Below are 16,276 nucleotides of genomic sequence, written 5' to 3' on the forward strand. Positions count from 1 at the left end.
ACACTCAATTGATTCATGATTTCCTCTTTGATTTTATCTCTCATATCTGTCTTAAATTTTCTCTGCTTTTGCTAGATGATATAGCGTGGTTTCACGGTATTATTAATACTTTTTCCTTAAGTTTAGTGTGTCAAAAAGCCTCTTTGTGCTAATTTTTATGTAAGTTTCTTTTTATTTGCAGGAAATCTGTCTAAAGAGGAATGCAGAGGTTTTTGAGTGAAAAATACAGAAAAGTACCACCTACGGAGCTTTAACGGTTTGTCGTGCCCATGTCGGTCCGTAGGTGGCATGATAGTGCAGCTATTGAAGGAAGATAGGGAAGTCTGACCAAGTGTGGAGTTACGGAGTGCGTGACGGACCATCATAGCTATGACGGTCTGTCCTTATGGTTCATCATGAAGTTCAGAGAAGTAGTCCCAGTACCCAAATTCGAAGAGTTTAAGTGTTTTGGAACAGAGACCCTCGACGGACCGTTGTGCCTGTGATGATCCGTCATATCTTCCATCGAGGGTAATGAAGAGATCAACAGAAGAAATTGCACAAGTATGGGACAACGGAGCCCATTACGGTCCGTTGTGACCACGACGATCCGTCGCGAGGTCCGGTTACCCAGCCACATTTTGACAGATTTCCAGCTAATAGAGTCCTTATTTTATTGGGTTTTTATTTTCTATAAATAGTTTGAAAAACCTCGTTTTTGAGGTTAGACCCTTGATCATTTTCGGACTCTTGATTATTTTTTAGACCTTCTGTGAGACTCTTGAATATTTTGAGACTCTTGTAATTGATTGTTGGTGATTTTTGTTGATTAATTAAGCAAACTTTTGGATTTTACTCTTTCTCATTGAAGTAAGTACATGAATTCTTATATCATATATTTGAATATTGTGATTATGACTATGGGTAACTAAACTCCATAACTAGGGTTGTGGGAACCATAGGCGAATAATGAGGTAAAACCTAACTAAAAGAATAATTCTAGAATAGTGTCTTGCATGTATTGATAATTCTTTCGCTTAGAAGTATTTTTAACGGATGGACGATGTTAGAACTCGCCTTAATGCTACTTGCCGGACCAAGGAGGTAGATAATAAGAAAAGAATTATCAACATAGATTTAGTGTATACTATCTATTAGGCTCGTATTGATTGGTACGAGGTAATAACTTAGTCAAATATCGTATACAATGCTTAATATGAGGTAAATATAAGGATTAGTATAGCAACACACGTAGCCGGACCAAGGTGCGGAGTGAAATTTTCTAGATGCCGGACCAAGGATTTATAAATACATAATTTATCACTTTGCATGCAACATACTAGGAATGAATTGTTATAGTTAGAATTATCAAGTTATTAACCTGTGGGGGAACACGTAAACCCTAGTTACTTTTATTAATTGATTAAACTCCAACATTCGAAGCTGTTAATTGTTTCCTTTAATTTCGCTAGTTATTTTCATTTATTTAGAAATAGAAATCCCCCGTTTTATCATTTTTGCTTTCCAAGGAATTAATTGACTGAACATAGTAATAATAGATTGAAGTTAAGTCTAAACTATTTTCCTCGTGGGAACGATCCCAACCTCATTAGTTGGGTTATTTACTTGACACGACCGCTTTACTTCTTATTTGAGAAGTAAGTTTGAGCGTATCAAATTTTGGCGCCGCTGTCGGGGAAAGTAGCTTTCAGATTAATTTAAACTTATTACTATAGTTTAGTTGATATTCTTTTGATTTTACTTTGTTTTATTGTTTTTGATTCTTGCAGAACCATCTTCCTTATATGCCAAATACATGGAGAGGAAGAGAACCCTTGTTTCCCTATGATCACAAATTAGAGCGTACACTAGGCAACATGAATCGAAACTTGGGAATCAATGATGATGAGCCAAACCAGAACATCCCAGCTCCGATTGATGTTCATGGTCAGTTGTTACCCGATGCTCCGGGTGAACACCAACAGAGGGGACAAAATCCAGCTCCACGGCCCCAAGAATACTACAGAGGCTGTGAAAATATAGCAGACTCCACTGGGCCACTTGTCTTGACCCCTCTACCACCAGGCCACACCTTTGTGGTAACTAGTAGCCTGATGCAAATGCTCACCGCCAGAGGTTTGTTTTCAGGGCTACCTTCTGAGGATCCACATGCCCATATAGCTAAGGTTAGGGCAATGTGTAAAAGTTGTGTAGGGAGGCCTAACTTGGACTTTGATGTAATAGGTCTCAGAGTGTTTCCTCTCTCACTGACGGGAGAAGCTGCTATATGGTTCACTGAGCTCCCGTACAACTCAATTTTCAGTTGGAACCAACTAAGGGATGTTTTCTTAGCACGCTACTATCCGGTATCCAAGAAAATAACCCACAAAGAAAGAGTGAACAACTTTGTGGCACTACTAGGAGATTCAGTTAGTAGTTCTTGGGATAGATACACCTCGTTCTTGAGAAGTTTCCCAAATCACCATATAGATGATGAGTAACTGAAGGAATACTTCTATAGGGGACAGGATGATAATAATAAAGCGGTGTTGGACACTATAGCAGGTGGATCTTATGGGGAGTGTCCTTATGCTGAGATTGCTGAAAAATTAGAGAAAATCTCCCAGAATAATAAAGCTTGGAGTACTAGGAAGTCAGATACTAGGAGAAATACCTTCGCAATGCGGTCCACTAAAAACCCAGCCACAGATGAGATTCGTGAAGAAATGGCTTAGACGAGAACTGATCTTGGGTTAGTACTAAAACATGTCACTGGGGGTGCAGAAAAGATAAATGCAGTCAACTACTTGTCAAAACCACCTCCACAAAATGATGAGTGCTATTATGAGGAGGATTCCTATGCGGTAAATAAGAAGACGGGGGGTTTCTGACCAAGCGCCCAAGGCTCTAATCAGGAGAATTGGCGCCAAGGTCAATGGAATCAAGGTTGGAACTATGGTAACTACAACCGTGAGGGTCATTATGTTCGAGATGGAAACTACAACCGCGACAACAACTTTAACAGGGGTAACTATGGTAATAGAAATAACAGGAATGGGCCCTATGTTCCTCCTCAAAATCGTGAAGTTACTCCTAGGGATGGTGGAGGTAGTATGGCGCGAGTTGAGGATATGTTGCATAAAATGATGAGGAGGTTCTATGCTAGTGATGAGCACAATAAAGAGTTGAGGAATGATTTAGCGGGTATTGGGCAAAAAGTCGTTACACATGCAATATCGATTAAGCAACTTGAGTTACAATATGCCCAATTATCTGCTACTGTGAACACACGGCAACCGGGCACTCTTCCTAGCAACACTGTCCAAAATCAGAAAAATGATGAACATTGTATGGCAATCACTAGTCGCGGTGGAAAGCAAACCATTGACCTACCTATGTCTTCTAATGAGAAAAAGAAGACAAAAGATATTGATAAAGTGGTAAATATTAATGGTGAAGTAAGAATAACACTGTAAAAGATGTTGAAGTGCCTAAAAAGGTAACTCCCATGCCTAGGCCACCACCCCCATTTTCTTAAAGATTATTGAAAAAGACTGAGGATGGTAAATATCGGCATTTTATAACAATGTTGAAGCAACTTTCTATCAATGTCTCTTTGGTTGAAGCTTTAGAACTAATGCCCGGTTACGCCAAGTTTATGAAAGATCTAGTTACAAATTAATGATCGGTCACTTTTGGGGATAATGATAGGATGCAGCATTGTAATGCTATTAATACAAGATCTCTGGTACAAAAGAAAGAAGATCCGGGTGCGTTCACTATTCCTTGTACAATCGGGCTATTACATTTTGCGAAAGCATTGTGTGATCTGGGGGCAAGAATAAATCTCATGCCCCTCTCCATTTACAAGAAGTTTGGTTTGGGTGATCCAAAGCCCACTGCGATGATGGTTGATCGAACTGTGAAAAGGCCTATAGGGATACTCCACGATGTGCTAATAAAAGTGGAGTCGTTCATATTTCCGGCTGATTTATTTATTCTTGATTGTGAAGTTGATTTTGAAGTGCCCATTATTCTTGGCAGACCATTCCTTTCTACGAGAAGAGCCTTGGTAGATATAAAAAAGGGGTAGATGAAATTTCGATTGAAATATTTGTAGGTCCATGAGGCAGAGTGGTGAGCTCCAATCGGTATCTGCTATATCCTACAACATTGGTGAGACATCTGAGACACAAATAGAAGAACTTCTAGGTGTAGATGTTCAGTTTAAATCGAAGAGATATGAGTTATATATGAAGAATCGCGAGTCCCCACCCGCGAAACCATCTATAGAGGAGGATACAAAGTTATAACTAAAAGCCCTCCCACCTCATCTCAGGTATGAATTCTTAGTAAATGGTGACACTTTTCCGGAAATCATTGCATCAGACCTGAATGAACAACAAGTTGAGAGTTTGGTAAAAGTGCTAAAAAGGTTCAAAAGAGCTATTGGGTGGACTATTGCGCACATTATTGGGATCTCTCCTGATATTTGCTCTCATAAAATCCAACTCATGCCTGATCATAAGCCAAGTATTGAGCACCAGAGACGCTTAAATCCTCTTATGCAAGAGGTCATGAAGAAGGAAACCATTAAGTGGTTGGATGCCGGAGTAATTTATCCGATCGCCGATAGAAGTTGGGTATGCCCTGTTCAGTGTGTACCTAAGAAAGGAGGAATGAATGTGGTCCCTAATGAAAAAAATGAACTTTTTCCAATGAGACCGGACACTGGATGGAGGGTGTGTATGGATTACTGCAAATTAGATGCATGGACTAAAAAACACCACTTTCCTATGCCCTTCATGGATCAGATGTTGGATAGACTTGCCAGAAAAGGGTGGTACTGTTTTCTTGATGGATATTCGGGGTATAATCAGATTTCTATTGCACCATAAGGTTAAGAGAAAATCAGTTTTACTTGTCTATATGGACCTTTGCATTCAAAAGAATGTCGTTTGGGTTGTGCAATGCACCCGCCACATTTCAGAGATGTATGATATCGATATTTTCCGACATGATGGAAGATACTATAGAAGTTTTTATGGATGATTTTTCTGTGGTTGGTGATTCATTCGAGCGATGTTTGAACAATCTATCCGAGGTCCTTAAGAGATGTGAAGACTGCAATTTAGTAATAAATTGGGAAAAATGTCATTTCATGGTGAAAGAAGGTATTGTTTTGGGTCATCGCATTTCAGAAAAGGGCATAGAGGTTGATCGAGATAAAGTCGAGGTAATAGAGAGACTTCCCCCCCGATCTCTTTGAAAGGTGTGAGAAGCTTTCTTGGGCATGCAGGTTTTTACTGGATATTCATCAAAGACTTTTGAAAGATTGCACATCCATTGTGCAAACTGCTGGAGAAAGATTGTAACGTTTGTTTTGATGAATCATGTCTTAAAGCATTCGGCGATTTAAAATAAAAATTGGTGTCTGCACCTATCATTATTTCTCTGAATTAGAACAGTCCATTTGAGGTGATGTGTGATGCTAGTGGGGTTGCTCTTGGGGTAGTATTGGGACAAAGAAAGATTTTTTCACCCCATTTACTATTCTAGTAAAGCCCTAAATGAAGCTCAGAAGAACTACACATTGACGGAGCAAGAACTTCTTGCAGTAGTCTTTGCTTTTGAAAAGTTTCACTCCTATTTGATAGGTACTAGAGTTATAGTGCATACTGACCACTCAACATTGAGATATTTGATGACAAAGAAGGATGAGAAACCTAGGTTGATTCGTTGGGTATTACTGCTACAAGAATTTGACTTTGAAGTGATGGATAGAAAAGGAACTTAAAATCAAGTTGCTGATCATTTGTCCCGTCTAGAGGATGAAGCTATGACAGAGTTAAGGGACAAGACTGACATTGATGATACTTTCCCCGATTAGCATGTATTGGCTTCTTCACAAGACTTGATTCCATGGTTCGCAGATTTTGCGAACTATCTGGCTAGTGATATTGTTCCATCGGACTTGTCCTTTCATCAAAGAAAAAAGTTCATGTATGATGTGAAGAAGTTCTTTAGGGATGAACCATACTTATAGGAGTTGTGCCGATGGGTTTATTCAGTGTTGTGTGCCCAAATGTAAGATGTTGAGTGTGTTGGAAGCATGCCATTCCTCACCCGTTGGTGGACATCACAGCGGTATCCGAACCGCTCGTAAGATATTACAATGTGGTTACTATTGGCCAACTCTTCATCAAAATGCTCATGAGTTTGCTAAAGCATGTGATCGATGTCAACAAGATGGCGACATTTCAAGAAAGCAAGAGCTCCCTCTAAACCCCATTCTTGGGATTGAGTTATTTGATGTTTGGGGTATTGACTTTATGGTCCCTTTTGTGAGTTCTCATGGAATGAAGTACATTCTAGTAGCGGTTGATTATGTATCTAAATGGGTCGAAGCCATCTCCCTCGCAAACAATGAAGGGAAGAGTGTCACTGCATTCTTAAAAAAGAATATATTCTCTCGTTTTGGCACCCCAAGGTCAATTATTAGTGATGGGGGCTCCCGCTTCTGCAACAGATTGTTCAAGGGGTTATTGGAGAAATATTGGGTTCGCCATAATGTGGCCACTCCTTACTACCCTCAAACTAGTGGGCAAGTTGAAGTGTCGAATCTGGAGATCAAACAGTTATTGTCAAAAACAGTTAACGCTAGTAGAACGGATTGGTCAAGGAGGCTTGATGATGCTCTTTGGGCCTACCAGACAGCATATAAGACTCACATAGGTATGTCTCCATATAAACTTGTATACGAAAAAGCTTGTCCATATGGGACCTTTGCGTTCAAAAGAATGTCGTTTGGGTTGTGCAACGCACCCGCCACATTTCAGAGATGTTTGATATCGATATTTTCCGACATGGTGGAAGATACTATAAAAGTTTTTTATGGATGATTTTTCTGACAGATCGGAATCTACACCCGGTTCATCGACTTGTGCTCTCACCCCGGTGACCGACCAGCCCAACCGGTGGTGTGTCGATGGGCAGTATCAAGTCTATTCCGATGCAAAGTTCTTGAATGATAAAGGAGTCATGACTCGGACACTTACATTGGAGCAGCGGGTCCTTACAGAAAGTCTCCTGATGATGCCAGAGATCCACAATCTCTTTACCATACATCGACTGGAGTGGACAGCGCGTCCGTTGGGACGTTATAGTGAAGTGCTGGTCCGAGAGTTCTACGCCTCCTACGTAGCGACTCTCCGATCACATATTGATAGGCGAGCTTCCCCCACCAAACAGGCCCCACTAGAGAAGGTCTGAGTACGTGGCATTCAGGTTGATATCTCCCTGCCTGCTATCTGTCGGTTTCTATACGGCGAGAATGTTGATGCTAATCGGACCCCTCTTAATGCCGAGTTTGACTACCGATGGGAGATAGTTAAAGATGTCCAATTCCTGCGTGAGCCATCGGTGAGAGAGACCACCAAGAGGTTGATGGCTTTGCACTTATCCGTTGATGGAGAGGGTGCCGGCTGGGTAACCGAGCCAAATGGGGCCATCAAGAAGGACAACCTTACTTCCACGGTGAAGTTTTTGTGGTTGATTTTCCGTCACTGCCTTTCCCCCACAGCCGCTGATAATATCATCACATGGGATCAAGCAATGTTGATGGCGGCAATGATAACCGGGCTTGAGGTGGATTTTGTGTGGCTTCTACAGGCGGTCATGCACGAGAGGGCTTTTAAGGTCACAGCTACTTACCCTTTCCCGTGCAATTTATTTTCTCTATGCAGGTTCATAGGTGTGCCTATATAGCACATTGATCAAATCAAGACCCCTCTGGGCACTGTTGATATCGACCTCATCAGGGATGAGGCCAATGAGTTGGCTCCACACAGAGGGTCCCGTCCAGACTTGCCTCCACTTGGTGACAATCTGGCTGATACGGTAGCACAGGACCGCACGGCTACGCAGGCGGCTTCTACTAACACTACCCCGGTCGAGTCTATCTTGGGTAGTAGCACTGCCCCGAGCTCCTCTCGCTCACCCCTTTACCCGCTCTGGTCCCACTTGCTAGGGTCCAGAAATTAGAGGCGCAAATGGCTACACTTCTGCATCATATCCAGCCTTGGATGCAGAGGTCTATTGCCGAGGCAAAAGAGTGCTTGGAGCGGAGAATTGTCTAGCACACAGAGCGGAAGATCGCTGAGGTTTATCAGCGCTTGGACGCTTTTGAGTTGTGGGTGCTAGCCCTTCCAGGCCCTCTGATGGATGTGTCGACCCTTCAGGTTGTGGTCGACAGTCTTCGTGCAGATATTTATATGATCTTAGAGGCTAGACTGCCTGAGTTTGAGTCCCCTTCTACAGAGCCTGCTGAAGACACAGTGATGGCATCCCTATTCTCCACTTCAGAGATTACACCACCTCCCCCTCGAGAGTATACCAAGAGGCGTAGGGGTCGAGAGGAGGATGAAGATCGAGCACAGAAGAAGGTGCGTCGTGAGATGGAGCTACGAGGAGAGCCTCGCTTGCTGAGGAGGAGGCGCATCAGATGAGACCAGGAGAGTTAGTTGTTGGGGCGTCTAGTTCCAGAACTGTGGAGATAGCATGAGGCACTGCTGATAGAGCTATTGATGCTGAGGACACCACTGAGGGTGTCCAGATTATAGAGGTAGTATGTTACGGGGAACTGGACCTACCAGCTTGCTGATCGTCGGCGCTTTGCGCCCCAGGTTTGCTTCACCTACCACTTCAGTATTTCAATTTTTTTATGCATTGGGGAAAATTGCATCTCTTTTTGTTGGGAGTGAGGTAAATGGAAAGTGAGTGCTAGGGTGAAGTCTGAGTAGCCAAATTCACTATCCTCTTTTAGGGTTTTCTTTCATGTGTTCTTTTTCCCCAAGAGACTGATTACTAGGCATAGTAATTGATAAATGTGTGTCTCTAAGCATGACATATAGGTACACCACTGCATGACCCTAAGTCTAAAATTCGAACTAGGTGTCTGATAATCTGGTAGAGTAATGAGATGTCAAGTGAGTGTGAGGAAGATTTGGATAGTCCACTATTTGTACTGAGCTAGAACTTGCCTGGTTAGTCCTACTAAAAGTAAGTTGTAATAGACAATTAGGAAAGGATCATAAGCCCTTATTTAATATAGCCCATTTTTAGCCTAAATAAAAGAAAACCAAATGAAATTTATCCTTCTTTGATCCAAATGATTTGAGCTTAAACTAGACCTTTCTTCCACACTAACTGATCTTTTTTGAGAATAATATGTTGGCCCTGGTCCCTCCTTGGACATGTACACCTCAACTTATGCCAAAAGCATAGGTTGAGGGTGGCTAATGCAGTAAACAACCCTTTTTATGGCTCTGACCCTACTTTGGGTATTGTGTACTTGGACTCATGGCAAAGCCATGAGTTGAGGGTGGCTATTATGAGGAATGCTCTGGAAAGTGGGGTTCAAAGAACAAAGAGAGAGAAAGAACAAAAGTAAAGTGACTCAAGAATTAGTTTAAATAAAAGTAAAGAAAAAAAATATACAAGAAATACAAGCAAGAAAAGAAGAGAGTGACTTACACAAATGACGAAAAAAGGGAAAACAGTAAGGTGAAAGAATATGAGAAACTTGGCAAAATAAAATGATAGAAAATTGTATGTTTAGCCGATATGTTAACGAGGGAAAAAAGTCACTAAAGTACACCTAAATATACCCTACCTGACCCTGAGCCTATGTTACAAGCTAAGAAAGTCCTATCATGATCCTAAGAGTTGTATAGCGAACTTAAAGCAGTGTAAATAAGGGCAAGCTTATGGCAATAGGTATGAATGAGTGTGAATTTGTTCTGAGAGTGAGTGTTGAAAAGTAATCCTTATACTCAAACTGAAATCATTGTGTGAAAAATGAGAATTTTGTTTTGAAGTGAGGACACTAGTTGCAGTACCAGAAATATTAGCACCTTGGTGAGAAACTGAAGAGGGTAGGTGTTAGTGCATGGTGAGTCTGTGTCATGGTCATAATTCAAGCCTAATAGTAATAGCATGCATAGATATGATGAGATTGATCGGGATTGATAGCCAAATGATTGTGAAAGATAAAACATGGATACTATTGTACAAAGATTTTGTATTGAGTCATAGTGCGTCGCTTGAGGACAAACAACGAATTTAAGTTGAGGGTGTTGATATACCGTGGTTTCACGGTATTATTAATACTTTTTCCTTAAGTTTAGTGTGTCCAATAGCCTTTTTGTGCTAATTTATATGTAAGTTTATCTTTATTTGCACGAAATCTATCTAAAAGAGGAATGCGGAGGTTTTTGAGCGAGAAATACAAAAAAGTACCACCTACGGAGCTTGTGAAGGTTCGTCGTGCCCGTGAAGGTCTGTAGGTGGCATCGTAGTGCAGCTGCTGAAGGAAGATGGGGAAGTCTGACCAAGTGTGGGGTTACGGAGTGCGTGATGGACCGTCGTAGCTATGACGGTCCGTCCTGCTGGTTCGTCATGAAGTTCAGAGAAGTAATCACAGTACCCAAATTCCAAGAGTTTAAGTGTTTTGGAACGGAGACTCTCGATGAGGTTGTGCCTGTGACGATCCGTCATATCTGCCGTCGAGTATGGGATGATGGAGTCCATTACGATCTGTCGTGACCATGACGATCCGTCGCGAGGTCCGTCGACCTAGCCACGTTTTGATAGATTTGCAACTAATAGAGTCCTTATTTAATTAGGTTTTTATTTTTTATAAATAGTTCAAAAACCTCGTTTTGAGGTTAGACCCTTGATCATTGTTAGACTCTTGATTATTTTTAGACCTTTTGTGAGACTCTTGAATATTTTGAGACTCTTGTAATTGATTGTTGGTGATTTTTTTTATTAATCAAGCGAACTTTCGGATTTTACTCTTTCTCATTGAAGTAAGTACATAACTTCTTATATCATATATTTGAATATTGTGATTATGACTATGGGTAACTAAACTCCATAACTAGGGTTGTGGGAACCATAGTCGAATAATGAGGTAAAACCTAACCAAAATAATAATTCTAGAATAGTGTCTTGCATGTATTGATAATTCTTTCACTTAGAAGTCCTTTAAACGGATGGCCAACGTTAGAACTCCCCTTAATGCTACTTGTCGGACCAAGGAGGTAGATAATAGGAAAAGAATTATCAACATAGATTTAGTGTATACTATCTAATAGGCTAGTATTGATTAGTACGAGGTAATAACTTAGTCAAATATCGAATATGATGCTTATTATGAGGTAAAGATAAGGGTTCGTATAGCAACACACGTAGCCGGACCAAGGTGCGGAGTGAAATTTTCTAGATGCCGAACCAAGGATTTAGAAATACATAACTTATCACTTTGCATGCAAGATACTAGGAAAGAATTGTTGAAGTTAAAATTATCAAGTTATGAACCTGTGGGGGAACACATAAACCCTAGTTACTTTGATTAATTGATTAAACTCCAACATTCGAAGTTGTTTGTTGTCTTCTTTAATTTCGCTAATAGAAAACCCCCCTTTTATCATTTTTGCTTTCCAAGGAATTAATTGACTGAACAATAGTAATAATAGATTGAAGTTAAGTCTAAACTATTTTTCTCGTGGGAACGATCCCAACCTCATTAGTTGGGTTATTTACTTGACACGACCGCTTTACTTCTTATTTGAGAAGTAAGTTTGAGCATATCACTAGACAAGTGGAAAATCAAGATGTGTGGGAAGTTTTTGAACCACCAGATCAACATTTAACCCCAACATCTCATCGTCTGACCAAGCGAAGAAATCTTTATATTCAAATAAAACTTGAATTATGTCGTCTCTAATATTTTGATCGACATAGATACTTATATTTATTTCTTTCATTTCACTAGGAGTTCCTAAATTAACCGCCTCAGTTTCACATAATTAGGTTTAGGCTTATTTTCAAATTGATCCAATCCCCTTTTTATTTCTTCGTCAACTTCATCTTCATCAAATTCCTTAGACTTAAGATTCACTGTTTTGAGATCAGACAACTCTTTAAGATTTAACTGTAAACTCCGCATGCATTTCATATTATCAAAGTTAATGTAACTGAAAATGAAAATAATATTAAAAATATTAGAAAGATTAGGAACAAAGAAACTAACTAAAACTTCATTGCATTGAATGGGAAAGGATAGAAGGGTTAACAACAAAGTGAAACAACTAGAATGTTTGAATTACAACCCTGAGAGTTATCCCAATAAGAAAGAATAAAAAAAGCAAAATATAACTACCAGGACTCCTTCCTCGTAAAGATATGGTTGGCTTACTAGTTGTTGAGTTTGATATTTGGGACGATAAATTGCACATCCATGAGACTAGTGCCCTCACCCATCTGAGTCATGTTTACCTCATAAAACGTTTCCTTAATACCTTGAAACATTTCATCCACATCATTTTGGATAGGTAAGTCTGGACTCTGTTCACCTCGAGATTTAATGATAGATTGAGTAATGTGGGGGATCAACTTTGACAGATTTCAAGCATTTCCTTTATGATCTTTTGCCCATTTTCTATCAAATCTAGCTGGATTAAAGCCCAAACGGAATGTCTCTTGATTACCCATTGGATTGATATGATTTACAATTCCTTGCAACGATAAACCTAAAGCCTTTCTAACTTCATAGTTGTGTTGTACTATTTGAGTCACCACCATGACTGAATAGATAATAGATATAGTTGGAGGATAGGCTTTCCTTCTAGGAACTGATTAAATATTATTATCTCCAAATCCTGATAGTTGAGGATTCACAACCTTTTTGGCCTCAATGCATGGAATTGAAGGATCTCTTGTTATTTGGAGACCATCTTCACCATGGACAATGGTTTCTTGTTTTTCATGTTCAAACTTGATCATTTGGTGTAGAGTAGATGGCACAACTCTAGTCAGTGGATCCATGGCCTACCCAAAAGTAGATTGTAAGAAGTCTATGTCTATAACTTGAAAAAAAATTCCAAAACTCCACTGGTCCAATTGTAACAATTAAATAAATTTCACCAGTATCCTGTTTTGCACCATCAAATGCCCGTACACAAATATTGTTAGTACGGATCCTATCAGCGCTGATTTTCAAGCTTTGTAGAAAGAAGGCATATGTCTACACCCGATCCTCCATCAACCATGACCCTCTTCGCATAGTATTCTTTACATGTCACGGTTAAATGTAGATCCTTGTTATGCCCATATCCTTCCAAAGGCAATTCATCGTCAGTCAAAAATTTGGTTGGCCATCTTTTCCAAGTGACCTACCGTAATATTTTTTGAAATATGTGCCTCATTCAAGATTCTGGTCAAAACTTCACGATGTTCTTTAGAATGTATGAGTAATGACTACATAGATATTTTAGCAAGCGTTTTACTCAACTGATCAATAACAGAATAATCTTGAACTTTCATTTTCTTCAAAAAATCTTCATCCTCTTCCTTAGTGACAAATGTTTTTATCTGCAACTAATTTTCTTTGATTTTTTTGTCCCTTTTTAAATCTTCTGGAGCATAACACCTTCCGAAACAAGTTCAACCTAATGTTTCATTTGTTTCCTTGACAATATCCTTTCCCTTGTGATTACAAACGACTTTGTTATAGTCCAAGGGAAGGGCTTTGGTGTTGTTATTGGAAGTTGTATTGCAATTTGTATCACAACTAGCTCTTTAACACTCTCTTAATTTTGATCAAATATTGAAAGTTTACCAGGAATGTAGCACTTTTGTCCATTCAATGGTACATCTTCTCTTTTTATAGCTCCAGGGACATACAAGACTAGCTTCCTCGAGTCTCTAAAATTTGAACTTGCACCTTTAACAATTATCGGTGCACTTTTTATTGGTTCTAAAACCATACTAGACTCTTCTTTTGAACCTTTCTTTCCACTTTTGCTCTACTTGTTTGTTCACAATCTTCATAAATGTCCAATATCCCCACAACATGCTCATTATTGTGAGCAGGGAGTCGGTTATTGCTGACATTTGGTGCTTTCTCATTGCGTATCCCGATTACTTTATTCTCAATTAACTTCTCAATGACTCTTTTTATAGTCCAACAATTCTCTGTGTTATGACCAGAAGTGTTACTGTGATACTCACGTATAATAGTTAGATCAAAGCCTCTTGTATTTGGATTGATAACATAGGGATCGACAGGTTCAACCACTCTCAATTGTATTAATTTTTGCAACAAACTCGTATACGATTCCCCAATTGGGGAAAAATTTCTTTTTTACCTTGTTCTGTTGTATAATCCATCCGGGGACGTGGATTGTATGGCGCCTAAAAATTTTGTTGTTGGGGGGCGAGAACCTTGCGGGGCAGGGCCCCACCGTTGTTGGCGCGGAGGAGGTCGAAGATATTCTTGACTGTTGAGAACTACATATTGGGATGGATAATAACGCTGAGGAGAATTAGATTGTTCTTGTTGGACTTGACCATAAGAATGGTTCATGCCCATTTAAACACCTCTCAATCCAGTTGCCATCATGAATCCTTCATCCTTCTTTTTCCAATTTGTAAAATTACCAGATCCGCTTTGTATTTCTTGTGTGGTAGATCTAATGACTGCCTCACTTACAATCTTACCCGACTTTATCCCATTCTCTACCATTTGTACGATCTTTATTACTTCGGCAAAAGGCTTGCCCATTGCAGCGAGAAGGTTATGAAAGTTGTCAGGTTCTTGAGCCTGGAGAAAAACATCGATTAATTCATAGTCTTTCATCGGCGGTTTGACTCTAGCCGCGTGCTCCCTCCATCTAATGGCATATTACCTAAAACTTTCAGATGATTTTTTTTCATATTAGCTAGGTAATTGCGGTCGGGAACAATATCGATATTGTATTGGAATTGTTGGACAAAATCTTGCGCCATGTCATCCCACACATGCCAACAAGAAATATCCCGATCGATAAATCATTCTAAGGTTATACCCGTTAGACTCTCTCCAAAGTAAGCCATAAGAAGTTCTTCTTTTCCTCCAACTTCTCTCAATTAATTACAAGCTCTTTTTAAATGAGACACTGGATCTCCATGACCATTATACTTATTAAACTTTGGATTTTTGAACCCTATAGCCAAGTGGACATCTAGAAACATGCATAAGCCTTAAATGAGACAGTTTTGTGTCCTCCCACACGTTGAATATTCCTTATATTTTGTTCAAAACTCCTCATTTCCCTTGCAATTTCTTCATGTTACTCTTCCTTAGTGTTTTTCTCAACCTCGAAGGGAAAACTATGTTGGTGATGGTAAGAGTTAGGAACATTGAAAGTCAATTTAAGGGCATGACCTTGGCCGTATTTATCTTTAATTATAGGGTCATCATTGGATTTTAATACTAGTGTTGGTTGAAGAATTGCATTTGTTTGCACAGTTGGCATGAAGAGTGGATTTTTGATGATTTCAACAGGTTTATCGAGGAAGTTTTGGCAGTATAAGATGTGTTAACATAGGCTCAAAACCCAGGTGGATAAACTGGTCGCCTGTTGACACTTAGATGGAGAATGACATATTCACTTTCAGGTATTCTCGAATTGAAGGCGGAGGAGCTTGCCCATTCATCCAAGCTTCATCATTTCAGTCATTTGTTGTCTCAACATTTTCACCTCTTCTATAGTTACCGATTCTTGTGCAACTATTTGAGTTTGTTCTTCTTCATTTTCCGACTCTGTTCCGTCTTTAAGTGTCATTTTTTCTTTCCATTTTGATATTGTGTTATATTGATGAGATGCCAGCTCTCCTCACAAACCAACTACCTTTAAACTATTTATTACTCATATATAAAAACAAAATATGTTAGTATTCAGCACTTTGAGGATATTAAAAACATGTTGTATGTTATGCACCTAAATTATTCCTATGTCTATAATGAGTTTTGGAAGGATTTTATGTTTCATCTTTGCTTTGGACGTCTTGCTTATGTCTTTTGGTCCCCTACTTTACTCCTTTGAATAATTTGAATGCATTTTGATCGAACCTATCAAAGGTTGCCTAAATATAATGTTTGAACATGAATCAGATCTTTACGTAATTCGTGTTGAGAAGTTTATATAAAAAGGGAATACGACATTTATTTAACTAAAGTGAAAATAGCATTCAAATCAAAATTACCAAAACAAAAATATCAAAGTACTAAAACATTAAAACAAATTTCGACCAAATGAAACTAAAAGAAAATAATAAAAATCCATCTCCGACATTTCTTGATCATCAATTGCCCCCTAGGCTAGAGTAGACCTTGAACAACGCTTTCAGCAAATGTGGGGCTAGTGCACGCGCCTCCAACACAGGCTCTCATCATTCTGACGGAGATGAC

This window comes from Solanum lycopersicum, chromosome 3 (assembly GCF_036512215.1).
Source record: "Solanum lycopersicum chromosome 3, SLM_r2.1".
NCBI lineage: Eukaryota > Viridiplantae > Streptophyta > Magnoliopsida > Solanales > Solanaceae > Solanum > Solanum lycopersicum.